Genomic DNA, 13653 nt, shown 5'->3' with positions numbered 1-13653 from the left:
CCGTGTGTCAGCAACATAAATTTGAACTGGAACGAAGAATTTCGAAACGATTTATAAGAACTCAGTGTTTTTGCGAATTACACCCACAGCCTTAGAGGAATACAGCCCTGTTCTCATAGAATTAAAAAAAAAAAAAAAAACACCAGGAAGAGATACTTACAGTAGAAGTCATTTGCGTTCCCTCCAGGGATGAGCGATTCTCGCCTATATCAACTTTCTTTTCTCTCGTAAGTTCTCGCGCGTTTAGAGATGCGCCCCACTCGCGTTTAAGGTGCAGAGATCAAAAGCATTGCTTACCTAACTTTTTAAGGATGCTACTTTTAGCCCTCCCCCAAATCTACACACGTGTATTTCACTTGTGGAAAACTATCGATTTGCACAGTGTTTGGGTTGGAGATTCTCGCCCATATCAACTTTCTTTTGTCTCGTAAGTTCTCGTGCGTTTAGAGATGCGCCAAACTCGCGTTTTAGGTGCGGGGATCCAAACCAATGCTTACCTAACCTTTTAAATATGCTACTTTTAGCCCTCCCCCAAATCTACACAAACGTATTTCACTTGTGGTGTCCAAGTCTATCGATTTGGACAGTGCTTGGGTGAGGAGGGATTCTCGCCCCTGTCAACTTTCTCTTCTCTTGTAAGTTCTCGCGCGTTTAGAGATGCGCCACACTTGCGTTTTAGGTACGGAGATCCCAACACCCATGATGCTTACCTAACTTTTTAAAGATGGTACTTTTAGCCCTCTCCCAAATCTGCACACGTGTATTTCATTTGTGGAAGTCTTTGGATTTGGACAGTACTTGGGTGAGAGATTCTCGCCCCTGTCAACTTTCTTTTCTCTCTTAAGTTCTCGCGCGTTTGGAGATGCCTCACACTCGCTTTTTAGGTGCGGGGATCTTAACCAATGCTTACTTAACTTTCTAAAGATGCTACTTTTAGCCCTCCCCCAAATCTACGGACGTGTATTTCACTTGTGGAAGTCTGTCGCTTTAAACAATGCTTGGGTTGGAGATTGTCGCATATTTATATCTTTTTTTCACTCGCGTGTTTTCGCGCGTTTAGCGAAGCGGCACACTCGCGTTTTTTGTTTGGTGATCCCAAACTGTGCTTACGGGGCCCTTTAAAAATGCTAGTTTTGGCCCTCCCCCAAATCTACACAAGTGTATTTCACTTGTGGAATTCTATCGATTTGGACAGTGCTTGGGTTAGATATTCTTTCCCATGTCAATTTTCTTTTCTCCCGCGTGTTTACGCACGTTAAGCGAGTCGGCACTCTCGCTTTTAGATGTGGGGATTCCAAACTTTGCTTACCTCGCTTTTTAAAGATGCTAGATTTAGCCCTGTTCTAAATCTCCAACGTGTATTTCACTTGTGGAAGTCTATCGTTTTGAAGAGTGCTTGGGTGGATATTTTTAATGATGTCAATTTACTTTTCCCTTGTCTTTTCTCGCGCGTTTAGCTATGCGGCACACTCGAACTTTTAGTGTCGGGATATTAAACTATGCTCACTGGGCTTTTTAAAGATGGTAGTTTTGGCCCTCTCTTAAATTTACACGTGTATTTTTTACTTGTGGGAGTCTTTCGATTTGGACACTGCTTCAATGAGACTTTCTCGCCCACATCAAATTTCTTTTCTCTCGTAAGTTCTCGTGTGTTAAGAGATGTGGCACACTCGCATTTTGTGGTGTAGGGATCCCAAAGTACGCTTACGGGGTTCTTTAAAAATGCTAGATTTGGCCATCCCCTCAAATCTACACACTTGTATTTCAGTTGTGGAAGTCCGTCGTTTTGGACAATGCTTAAGACGGAGATTCTCGTCCACTTACATTTTTTATTCTCGCGTGTTTTCGCGCGTTTAGCGATGCGGCACACTCGCGTTCTTGGTGTGGGGATCCCAAACTATGCTTACGGGGCTCTTTAAAAATGCTAGTTTTGGCCCTTTACCAAATCTACACAGACTTATTTCACGTGTGGAAGTCTATCGATTTGGACAGTACTTAGGTTGGAGATTCTCGCCCATATCAACTTTCTTTTCTCTGGTAAGTATTAGATCGTTCAGAGATGCGCCACACTCGCGTTTTAGGCGCGGGGATCCCAACCAGTGCTTACGTAACTTTTAGCCTTCCCCCAAATATCTACACACGTGTATTTAACTTGTGGAAGTCTATCGATTTAGACAGTGTTTGGGTTGGAAATTCTCGCCCATATCAACTTTCTTTTTTCTAGTAAGTTCTCGCGCGTTAAGAGATGCGCGACACTTGCAATTTTAATGTTGGGATCTCAAACTATGCTTACTGGACTTTTAAAAGAAGCTAGATTTTGCCCTTTCTCAAATCTACACACGTGTATTTCACTTGTGGTAGTCTGTCGTTGTAAACAATGCTTTGGTCGGAGATTCTCGCCCATTTATTTTTTTTTCTCGTGTCTTTTCGCGCGTTTAGAGATGCGCCACACTCGCGATTTCGGTGTCGGGATCTCAAACTATGCTTAGTGGACTTTTTGAAGATGCTAGATTTGGTCCTTTCTCAAATCTACACACGTGTATTTCACTTCTGGAAGTCTATTGATTTGGACAGTGCTTGGGTGAGAAATTCTCGCCCATATCAACTTTCTTTTCTCTAGGAAGTTCTCGCACGTTTAGAGATACGCCACACTCGCGGTTTAGCTGTCGGCATCTCAAACTATGCTTACTGGACTTTTTGATGATGCTAGAAATGTCCCTTTCTCAAACCTACACATGTGTATTTCACTTGTGGAAGTTTATCTATTTGGACAGTCTTTAGGTTAGAGATTCTCGCCCATGTCAACTTTCTTTTCTCTCGTAAGTTCTCGCGCGTTTACAGACGCGCCACACTCGCATTTTAGGTGCGGGGATCCAAACCAATGGCTACCATACTTTTTAAAGATGCTACTTTCAGCCCTTCCCGAAATCTACACACGTCTATTCATTTGGACAGTGGTTGGGTGGGAGATTCTCGCCCGTATTAACTTTCTTTTCTCTCGTAAGTTCTCGCGCGTTGAGAGATGCGCCACACTCGCGTTTTAGGTGGTGTAATCCCAATTAATTCTTTCCTAACTGTTTAAAGATGCTACTTTTAGCCCTCCCCTAAATCTACGCACGTGTATTTTACTTGTGGAAATCTATCGATTTGTACACTGCTTGGGTGAGATATTCTGGCCCCTATTAACTTTCTTTTCTCTTGTAAGCTGTCGCGCGTTTAGCGATGCGCCACAATCGCGTTTTAGGTGCAGGAATCCCAACCAATGCTTACCTAACATTTTAAAGATGCCAATTTTAGCCCTCCGCCAAATCTACACACTTGTACTTCACTTGTGGAAGTCTTTCGATTTGGACAGTGCTTGGGTGAGATATTCTCGTCCCTATTAACTTTCTTTTCTCTCGTAAGTTCTCGCGCGTTTAGAGATACGCCACACTCGCGCTTTAGGTGCGGGAATTCCAACGAATGCTTACCTAACATTTTAAAGATGCTACTTTTAGCCCTCCCCCAAATCTACAGACATGTGTTTCACTTGTTAAAGTCTATCGATTTGGACAGTGCTTGGGTTAAAGATTCTCGCCAATATCAACTTTCTTTTGTCTCGTAAGTTTTCGCACGTTTAGAGATGCGCCATACTCGCGGTTTTGGTGCCGGGGTGTCAAACTTTGCTTACTGGACTTTTTAAAGACGCTAGATTTGGACCTTTTTCAAACCTACACACGCGTATTTTACTTGAGGAAGTCTATCGATTTGGACAGTATTTGGGTTGCAGATTCTCGCCCATATCAACTTTCTCTATTCTCGTAAGTTGTCGCGCGTTTAGAGACGCGCCACACTCGCGTTTTAGGTGCGGGGATCCCAAGCAATGCTCACCTAACTTTTTAAAGATGCTACTTTTAGCCCTCCCCCAAATCTACCCACGTGTATTTCACTTGTGTAAGTCTATCCATTTGGACAGTGCTTGAGTTGGAGATTCTCGCCCCTATTAATTTTCTTTTCTCTTGTAAGTTCTCGCGCGTTTAGAGATGCGCCACACTCGCGTTTTGGGTGCGGGAATGCCTACTAATGCTTACCTAACTTTTTAAAGATGCCAATTTTAGCCCTCCGCCAAATCTACACGCGTGTACTTCACTTGTGGAAGTCTTTCGATGTGGACAGTGCTTGGGTGAGATATTCTCGTCCGTATCAACTTTCTTTTGTCTCGTAAGTGCTCGCACGTTTAGAGATGCGCCACACTCGCGTTTTAGGTGAGGTAATCCCAGCCAATGCTTATCTAACTTTTTAAAAATGCTACTTTTAGCCCTCCCCCAAATCTACACACGTGTTTTTCACTTGTGGAAGTCTATTGATTTGGACAGTGCTTGGGTAAGAGATTCTCGTCTAAATCAACTTTCTTTTCGTTAGTAAGTTCTCGCGCGTTTAGAGATGCGCCACACTAGCGGTTTTGGTGTCGGGATCTTAAACTATGTTTACTGGACTCTTTAAAGATGCTAGATTTGGCCCTTTCTCAAATCTACACACGTTTATTTTACTTGTGGAAGTCTGTTGCTTTGGACAATGCCTGGGTTAAAGATTTTTGCCCATTTATATCCTTTTTTCACTCGCGTGTTTTTTCGAATTAGTTTAGAGTCCTTGGGACTCGGAAATATCGCCCAAGTTCCTGAAAATCGAACCAAAGTTGGTCAAAATCACGCTGCGCGTACTTCGGTCTCGGCGACTTTCTAGTCACTAAGTGAGTTAAAGAGGGGCCATATTTTGCCAGACTGCTCATAACCAAGCGTTCAAAAATTTTTCCTCTTACCATTTCACTGAAAACCAAAGCCTTCTCGAGTTAGTTTAGAGTCCTTGGGACTCGGAAATATCGCCTACGTTCCTGGAAATCGACCTAAAGTGGGTGAAAATCACACTGCGCGTAGCCCGGTCTCGGCGACTTCCTAGTCAGTCAGTGAGTTAGAGAGGGGCTATATTTCGGCCAGACTGCTCATAACCAAACGTTTAAGAATTTTTCCTCTGTCCATTTCACTGAAAACCAACGTCTTCTTGAATTTGTTTAGAGTCTCTGGGACACGGATATATCTCTCAAGTTCCTGGAAATCGACCCAAACCTGGTCAAAATCACGCTGTACGTAGCCCGGTCTCGGCGACTTTCTAGTCACTAAGTGGCTAAATTTTGGCCAGACTGCTCATAACCAAGCGTTCAAAAATTTTTCCTCTGTCCATTTCACTAGACACCAAAGTCTTCTCGAATTAGTTTAGAGTCACTGGGACTCGAAAGTATCCCCTAAAATCTTGGAAATAGAACCAAAGTTAGTTAAAATCACGCTGCGCGTAACCCAGTCTCGGCGACTCTCTAGTCACTATGTAGCTATATTTCGGCCAGACTGCTCATAACGAAGCGTTTAAAAATTTTTATTCTGTCTAATTCACTAAAAACCAAAGTCTTCTCGAATTAGTTTTGAGTCCCTGGGACTCGAAAATATCGCCCAAGTTCTGGAAATCGACCCAAATTTGGTCAAAATCACGCTGCGCGTAGCCCGGTCTCGGCGACTTAAAGCAATGTCCAAATCGATAGACTTCCACAGGTGAAATACACGTGAGTAGATTTGGGGGAGGACTCAAAGGAGCATCTTTAAAAAGTTAGGTAAGCATTGGTTGGGATCCCCGCACCTAGGATGCGACTGCGGCGCATCTCTAAACGCACGTGAACACGCGGGAGAAAAGAAAATTGACATGGGAAAGAATATCTAACCCAAGCACTGTCCAAATCGATAGACTTCCACAAGTGAAATACACTTGTGTAGATTTGGGGGAGGGCCAAAACTAGCATTTTAAAAGAGCCCAAAAAGCCTAGTTTGGTATCCCCACATAAAAAACGCGAGCGTACCGCATCGCTAAACGCGCGAAAACACGTGAGTGAAAAACAGATATAAATGGGCGAAAATCTTTAACCCAAGCATTGTCCAAAGCGACAGACTTCCACAAGTGAAATACACGTATGTAGATTTGAAAAAGGGCCAAATCTAGCATCTTTAAAAAGTCCAGAAGTTTACATCTACATCTACATTTATTTAGTTGATAAAGTCCCGCAAGACATCACATCAACTGTACCAAACATATATGCACATATGCATAAGCTAGACAAAAAGGATAACTAAAAAATAATTCTTAAGTACAATTTACTTTTACTCATTTCACGTGTTTTCCTAAATTTAACTTAAAATCAGATAATGACTTGCAATTTACTAAGTCAGCGGGCAGTAGGTTCCACTCTGTTATTGATCTAGGAAAAAAAGAAAGTTTAAGTTTTAAGTTTTTAGTTTAAGATCCCGACACCAAAACCGCGACTGTGGCACCATCTCTAAACGCAAGAGAACTTACTACCGAAAAGAAAGTTGATATAGGTGAGAATCTCTTACCTAAGTACTGTCCAAATCAATAGACTTCCACAAGTGAAATACAGCTGTGTACATTTGAGGGGGGAGGGGGGGAATCCCCGCATATAAAACGCGAGTGTGGCACATCTCTAAAGGCACGCGAACTTACGAGAGAAAAGAAAGTTTATACATGAGAGAATCTCTAACCTAAAAGCTGTCCAAATCGATAGACTTCCACAAGTGAAATAAACGTGTGTAGCTTTGAGAAAGGGCCAAATCAAGCATCTTCAAATGAAATTCCACCGAAATTGCGAGTGCGACGCATCTCTAAACGTGCGAAAACACGCGAGAGATAAAAAATATAAATGGGCGAGAATCTCCAACCCAAGCATTTTCCAAAGCGACAGACTTCCACAAGTGAAATACACGTGTGTAGATTTGAGAAAGCACTAAATCTGGCATCTTTAAAAAGTCCAGTAAGCATAGTTTGAGATGCAAAAGCCAAAACCGAGAGTGGGGCGCATCTCTTAACGCGCGAGAACTTACTAGAGTAAAGAAAGTTGATATGGGCGAGAATCTTTCACCCAAGCACTGTCCAAATCGATAGACTTCCACAAGTAAAATACACGGGTGTAGTTTATGGAGAGGGCTAAAAGTTGCACCGTTAAAAGATTAGGTAAGGATTGGTTGGGATTGCCGCAGTTAAAACGCGAGTGTGGCGCATCTCTAAACGCGCGAGAACTTACGAGAGGAAAGAAAGTTGATACGGGCGAGAATCTCTTACCCAAGCACTGTCCAAATCGATAGACTTCCACAAGTGAAATACACGTGCGTAGACTTAAAGGAGGGCTAAAAGTAGCATGTTTAAAAAGTTAGGTAAGCACTGGTTGGGATCCCCGAACCTAAATCGCGAGTGTGGCGAATCTATAAACACGCGAGAAGTTACCAGAGAAAAGAAAGCTGATATGGGCGAGAATCTCCAACCTAAGCACTGTCCAAATAGATAGACTTCTGCAATTGAAATACGTTTGTGTAGATTTGGTGAAGGGCCAAAACTACCATTTTTAAAGAGCCCTGTAAGGATAGTTTTGAATCCCCACACGCGCGAAAACACGCGAGTGAAAAAAAGATATAAATGGGCGAGAATCTTTAACCCAGGCGTTGTTTAAGGCGACAGACTTCTACAAGTGAAATACACGTGTGTAGATTTGAGAAACGGCCAAATGTAGCATCTTTAAAAAAATCAAGTAAACATAGTTTGAGATCATAACACCAAAATCGCGAATGTGGCACATCTCTAAACGCGCGAAAACACGCGAGAATAAAAAATATAAATGGGCAAGAATCTCCACCGCAAGCATTGTCCAAAGCGACAGACTTCCACAAGTGAGCTGCAGGTGTGTAGATTTCTGGGAGGGCCAAATCTAGCATTTTTAAAGAGCCCGGTAAGCATACTTTGGGATCCCCACACCAAGAACGCGAGTGTGGCGCATCTTTGATCGCGCGAGAAGTTACGAGAGAAAGGAAATTTGATATGGGCGAGAAAGTCTCACCCAAGCAGTGTCCAAATCGAAAGACTCCCACAAGTAAAATATTCACATGTGTAAATTTAAGAGAGGTATAGTTTCGGATCGCCACACAAAAAACGCGAGTGTGCCGCTTCGCTAAACGCGTGAAAGACGCGACTGAAAAAAAATATATAAATGGGCGAGAATCTTTAACCCAAGCATTGTCCAAAGCGACGGACTTCCACAAGTGAAATACACGTGTGTAGATTTGGGAGAGGGCTAAAAATATCTTTTTTAAAAGTTAAGTTAAGCATTGGTTAAGATCACCGCACCTAAAACGCGAGTGTGGCGCATCTCTAAACGCGCGAGAACTTACGAGAGAAAAGAAAGTTGATATTTGCGAGAATCTCCTACCCAAGCACTGTGCAAATCAATAGTTTTCCACAACTGAAATACACGTGTGTAAATTTGGGGGAGGGCTAAAAGTAGCACTTTAAAAAGTTAGGTAAGCATTGGTTGGGATCCCTGCATCTAAAACGGAGAGGGGGGGGGGGGGGGGGGAGGGCGCATCTTTCAACGCGCGAGAACTTACGAGAGAAAAGAAAGTTGACAAGGACGGGAATCTCTTACCCAAGCACTGTCCAAATCGATAGACTTCCACAAGTGAAATACACGTGTGTAGATATGGATCAGGGATAAAAGTAGGATCTTTAAAAGGTTAGGTACGCATTGGTTGGGATTCCAGCACCTAAAACGCGAGTTTTGTGCATCTCCAAACGGGTGAGAACTTACGAGAGAAAAGAAAGTTAATATAGGCAGGAATGTCCAACTCAAACAGCGTTCAAATCGATAGTTTTCCACAAGTTAAATACACGTGTGTAGATTTGGGGGAGGGCTAAAAGTAGCATCTTTAAAAAGTTAGGTAAGCATTGGTTGGGATCCCCGCACCTAAAACGCGAGTGTGGCGCATCTCTAAACGCGTGAGAACTTAGGAGAGAAAAGAAAGTTGATAGGGGCGAGAATCTCTCACCCAAGCACTGTCCAAATCGAAAGACTTCCACAAGTGAAATACACGTGTGTAGATTTGGGGAAGGGCTAAAAGAAGCATCTTTAAAAGGTTAGGTAAGCATTGCTTGGGATCCCTGCACCTTTTAAACCTTAGTTCCTCTATTTTCAGGGAATGGGGGGGTGGGCTCACTTCTTTCGGAGGTCGTTACTTACGGACTTTTACGATTCGTTGCGTGTGCGAGCCGTTGGCCAAGCGATTTGCCAAGCGATTAATAGCCGTGCATGGTCACCTAAAGCACTGACAATCTATCTTAGCTTCGTTTCTCCTCGCACTTGTACTTTTTTTTTTTGCCCTCGGCTTTGTAATTGTGCAATATTTTCTACACAATAACTTCAATTGCCGAGCGTGATAATACTGCACGTGGCTCCCACTGCCAACGACATACTCAGACAAGTATTCCAGATCATCTGGGCTTTTATTCCTTAAGATCTGTGTTAGATTGAATGATCAAACGCTCCTTTACGCCCGGACAAGCATCTCGATGCAAGTTCAGAGTTTATTGTGATGGCTTTCATTGGGTAAACAAGACATTTACGTCTGCTCGCCGCGCTCAACACCCATTTGTAGGCACTCTGGTATCTTTAAGTTCAGTTCGTAGATCTGAACTTGGTTCAGGGGGAGAAGCAGAGGAAAGTTCATGTCGCGTAATTCGTGCATCATTGCGGGATTACTTGATTTATTGGCATTCCCCGGTTTTGTCCGCTCACGTTTTTTTCCTGTCCAAGTCTTTCTTCACGTGTGTTTAGACGTGATCCGATATATAATGACCTTGTTTTGTTCCAGATTATTGGCGTCGGTGGAGTCCGCCATCATTTGAAAGCATCGGGAATGACTCGAACGCACTATTTACTTTTAAAGCACTATTAATATCGTGACTTCATTTTAAAGCTTGTCTCATATTCCATCGGCCCTTTCTGGTTTATTTTTTATTTAATATCATCGACATGTCACTGAAACAGATTATGACGCCTTCCCTGGCCGCAAGACGAAGAACCCTAGTGAGTATGTAAGGAGTGCGAGGAACATTTCCTACCATTTCTCTACGGTACTTACAGTAGAAGCCCCGTGCGTCCCGTCATGCTTCCCCGCCCCTCGAGATCCAATTTGCACCCCATCCGCAATTTTTGGCTTGTTACATTTGTAAATGCCTAATCCATCATGTAAGAAACTTAAAGTGCATTTTTCTCAAACGTCTACTTTTGTACCGACTGACTTCACGCCATTGTAAGATAATAGTTTGGCATTGACTATTTTTGATGTTTCGTTCAAGACGTTTCGTCATCGGTTGAAATATTAACGTTAGTACGCGTGATTCAAAAAGCAGCACGTCGAACGCACGCTGAGGAAAATTCCGGGTGAAGTTTCAAGGAAATGTAGCGGGAGACTTATGCGCGTACCAAAGACTTACAGACTTCTGGGATGGCGATGTGGTCATTTCCAGATTGCGGATCCTTTATTGACATCCAGGCTTCCATGAAGAGTCGCTCGCGAAAGTTAGTTAGTAGTTAGCCTCATTTTTTGAAGTGTCAGAGTTGTTAGATATGAGGCTAACTTTCACGAGCGACCCTTCTTGGAAGCCTGGATATCAGTAAAGGATCCGCAATCTGGAAATGACCACATCGCCATCCCAGAAGTCTACAGGGTGTATGCTGAACCTTGCTTTTCTCTTTGTCACGTGGCCCAGCAAACTCTTCCCTCGCGCACGAACCTCCAACACGTGATCTTTATTATCTGTGGAGTAAGGCCCAGTTCAGACGCCGAACTTAATTCTGATTTGGACCGACCCAAATTATTAAAAGTACGCCTGTTGATTCGATCAGACGTCGAACTTAATTCACGGAATTTTATCTAATTTGAACCAAAACACATCGGAATGTCAGCGGTTCTCAGGAAAAGTGTAAACTGCTTGTAAAATAAGTTATATCATGATATAGATAGGACCCTGCGCGCGCTCTGATTGGTCAAAAACCCATGCTTTATCAGAGTATAAAACATAGAAAAAGTGTGTTTTATTGTTTTTCACCACATTACCTCATATCATAAAGCAAATGAAGAAGCCTAAGCCGTGTATTACACTGTGATGAAATACTCCGGGCATTTGAGAGCACTCGAAAAATGTAGAGAACACTCGCCTAAGGCTCGTGTTTTCTAGATTTCCCTCGTGTTCTCAAATGCCCGTCGTGTTTTATCACAGTGTAATACACGGCTTAGGCTTCTTTACTTGTTAAATAATTGATGAATTAGGCTCAGTACATGACAAGTTTGACGTCTGAATTAAAGCCGTTCCAAAGTCGAAATTCCTGGCTGAGCATGCGCAAGGCAGGAAGAACGGCTGAGCCGTTCGAAATTCAAATAGCCGTTCTTAACTGATTCAGACGCCGAACTATTCATGTACTTAATTCAAAGTATTAGGTTCGACTCATGAAAACGTTCGGCGTCTGAACTGGGCCCAAGTCCCTCTTTACAAGCAGGTAGGGTCAGAATTCTCCGTTTCATCTTGGACCAGTTTTCCATGTAATAAAAGCCGGAACCAAGAAACAGCAATGCGATAACTGTTCATTTGTGAAGAAAAAGCTCTCCGCAGAGCGATATATCAGCACGGAGTTTGCACGCGACAGCAAAGAGTGACATAATGAGAGATTTAAAAAGTTAATGAAGGTCAGATAAACTATAACAGGAACCATAATCGGGGACGGAGACCGTAAGCGCGCACCATTTCTAGTATTCTATTCTAGTATTGTGGCCTTATGCTCCACTCACGAAGGGGCGAAAAGGATGAGTGAGTGATTTCTAGTATTGAGGCTGTCCCTATGATATGGGATAATTTTTCTATTTTTAGAACAAATTGCGCCATCGCCTGCGGCACACGCGTGTACATGCTGCGAGGATTTTTGCGGATGTCGCGCGGGTGAAATGGCGTCCGAAATTCCCGACATTTTTCACGCTTTTTGCCCACAACTCAACGCGTTTATGTCTGTTGGAATTTTGTTTATGTAGTTTCGTCGTAAGCTGAAGTAAGACAGAGCCGAATTTAGGTATGTCCCTCTTTAAACTTAAATATATATCACTGACCAACTTGTGTTCCGCTGCTTGTTTTGCATTACTCCCCTTTATTAGCTGTACATTACTTCCCTTTAAATTTCACATATGTTGAAGATTAACAGCTTTTCCATAACACAGCAAAAAACTAGCTGGATGTATTTAGATATAGCAGCGTTTCAGGACTTCAAAGTTTCCTAGCTCCTCTTGCCACACACTTGCGAGGAATTCACCAGTCTATCGCGTCCGAAAAGTAAAACAAAATAATTGCGAGTTTGAGTTTCGCCTGAATTGTAAGCAACGCTTATTGTTTCATCAAGGCCCAATAACTTTAGTTCCGTAGATACTGCTCAGGTATGTTTGTGTAAAAATCTAGTAAAAAGACAATCAGGTGAAATTTTCAGTATTTTGGCGTTAATTCCAGTTTGAAATGCAGGAGGTCGCCAAGTTGCAAGCCTTGTCTCTCTCTCGTCTTACCGGTCTCTGGCCAAAAAGTAATTTCATACAATTAACCGACCCGAAAGAGATTCTTGAAGAGGAAAAGCGCTTTTTCAAACAGATATATACATAAAAAAAAACACGAATCCGAACGGCAATGTCTTATCAGAAGAAATTGCAAAGACTTGCGAAGGTATTATGCCTAGCGATGAATGTAAACGAGCGCTTATGACGATGGAAAGCAATAAAACACCAGGTACAGATGGCCTCACTTCAGAGTTCTAGCGCTAGTTTTGGAACGTTGTCAGCAAATTTATGACGGAAAGTTTTAATTATGCATTTCAACACGGATCACTGTCTATCTCTCAACGGCAAGGTATTCAGTATTTCTTTAATCCCAAAAAAGAATAAGAAAGGGGAATATTAAACAAATTGGATACCAGTATCGCTACTTAATGTTGACTAGAAAATTGCGACCAAAACTATTGATTGCTCTTCGCTTGGAAAAGATCTTGCCAAGCATAATACATCCTTATCAGTCCGGCTACGTAAAGGGTAGATTCATTGGAGAAAGTATCAGACTAATAGCAGACACAATGGACTTCACTAAAATAAAAAAAATATACCAGGTATAGCTGTTTTCTTACTATAGCTATAGCTTATATAGCTATAGCTGTTTTCTTGCGTCTTGTGAGAGTTAGGGAAAACTCGAAACAGATGTGGGAAAATAATCCGTTGTTCATTCCTGCTCTTCCAAACTTCCACATGTGTTCCTATTTTACAATTACATTTCGAGACCGAGTTTTCTGAGTGAGCATTTGCCGCATGTTTTAATAAATTCTTTAAGGAACGATTAAGTTATCTCAGGAACGAGACCCTGTTCCTAAAAGAACTATTAAATGGTAGCTGGCTCTATGAATCTTCGTTCATCATTCTACAAGTCACCGACTGAAGGCATAAATTATGCAACACGTGCCTAGCGCGGGAAAACGCGCGAGAGGCAATTTACGATTGCTTCTGATTGGATGGAATAAAAGCACCTTCTCTTCACTTTCCGCGTTAGGATCCAGAGGCCATCAGGTCGGCGCATATCCCCAGTTTCTGTAGCATGAAGTGATTACGAGTATTTCCCCACCCCACCCTGGATGGGATACGAGTCCTACAAAAGGGTTACCCAAAGCATTACATTTGCTGGTAAAATACATACAAATTAATTTATTAAGTTATA

Source organism: Orbicella faveolata, unplaced genomic scaffold (assembly GCF_042242905.1).
Source record: "Orbicella faveolata isolate gen_17 unplaced genomic scaffold, um_ofav_v1 contig_25, whole genome shotgun sequence".
Taxonomy (NCBI): Eukaryota; Metazoa; Cnidaria; class Anthozoa; order Scleractinia; family Merulinidae; genus Orbicella; species Orbicella faveolata.
Note: the sequence above shows the minus strand (reverse complement) of the source record.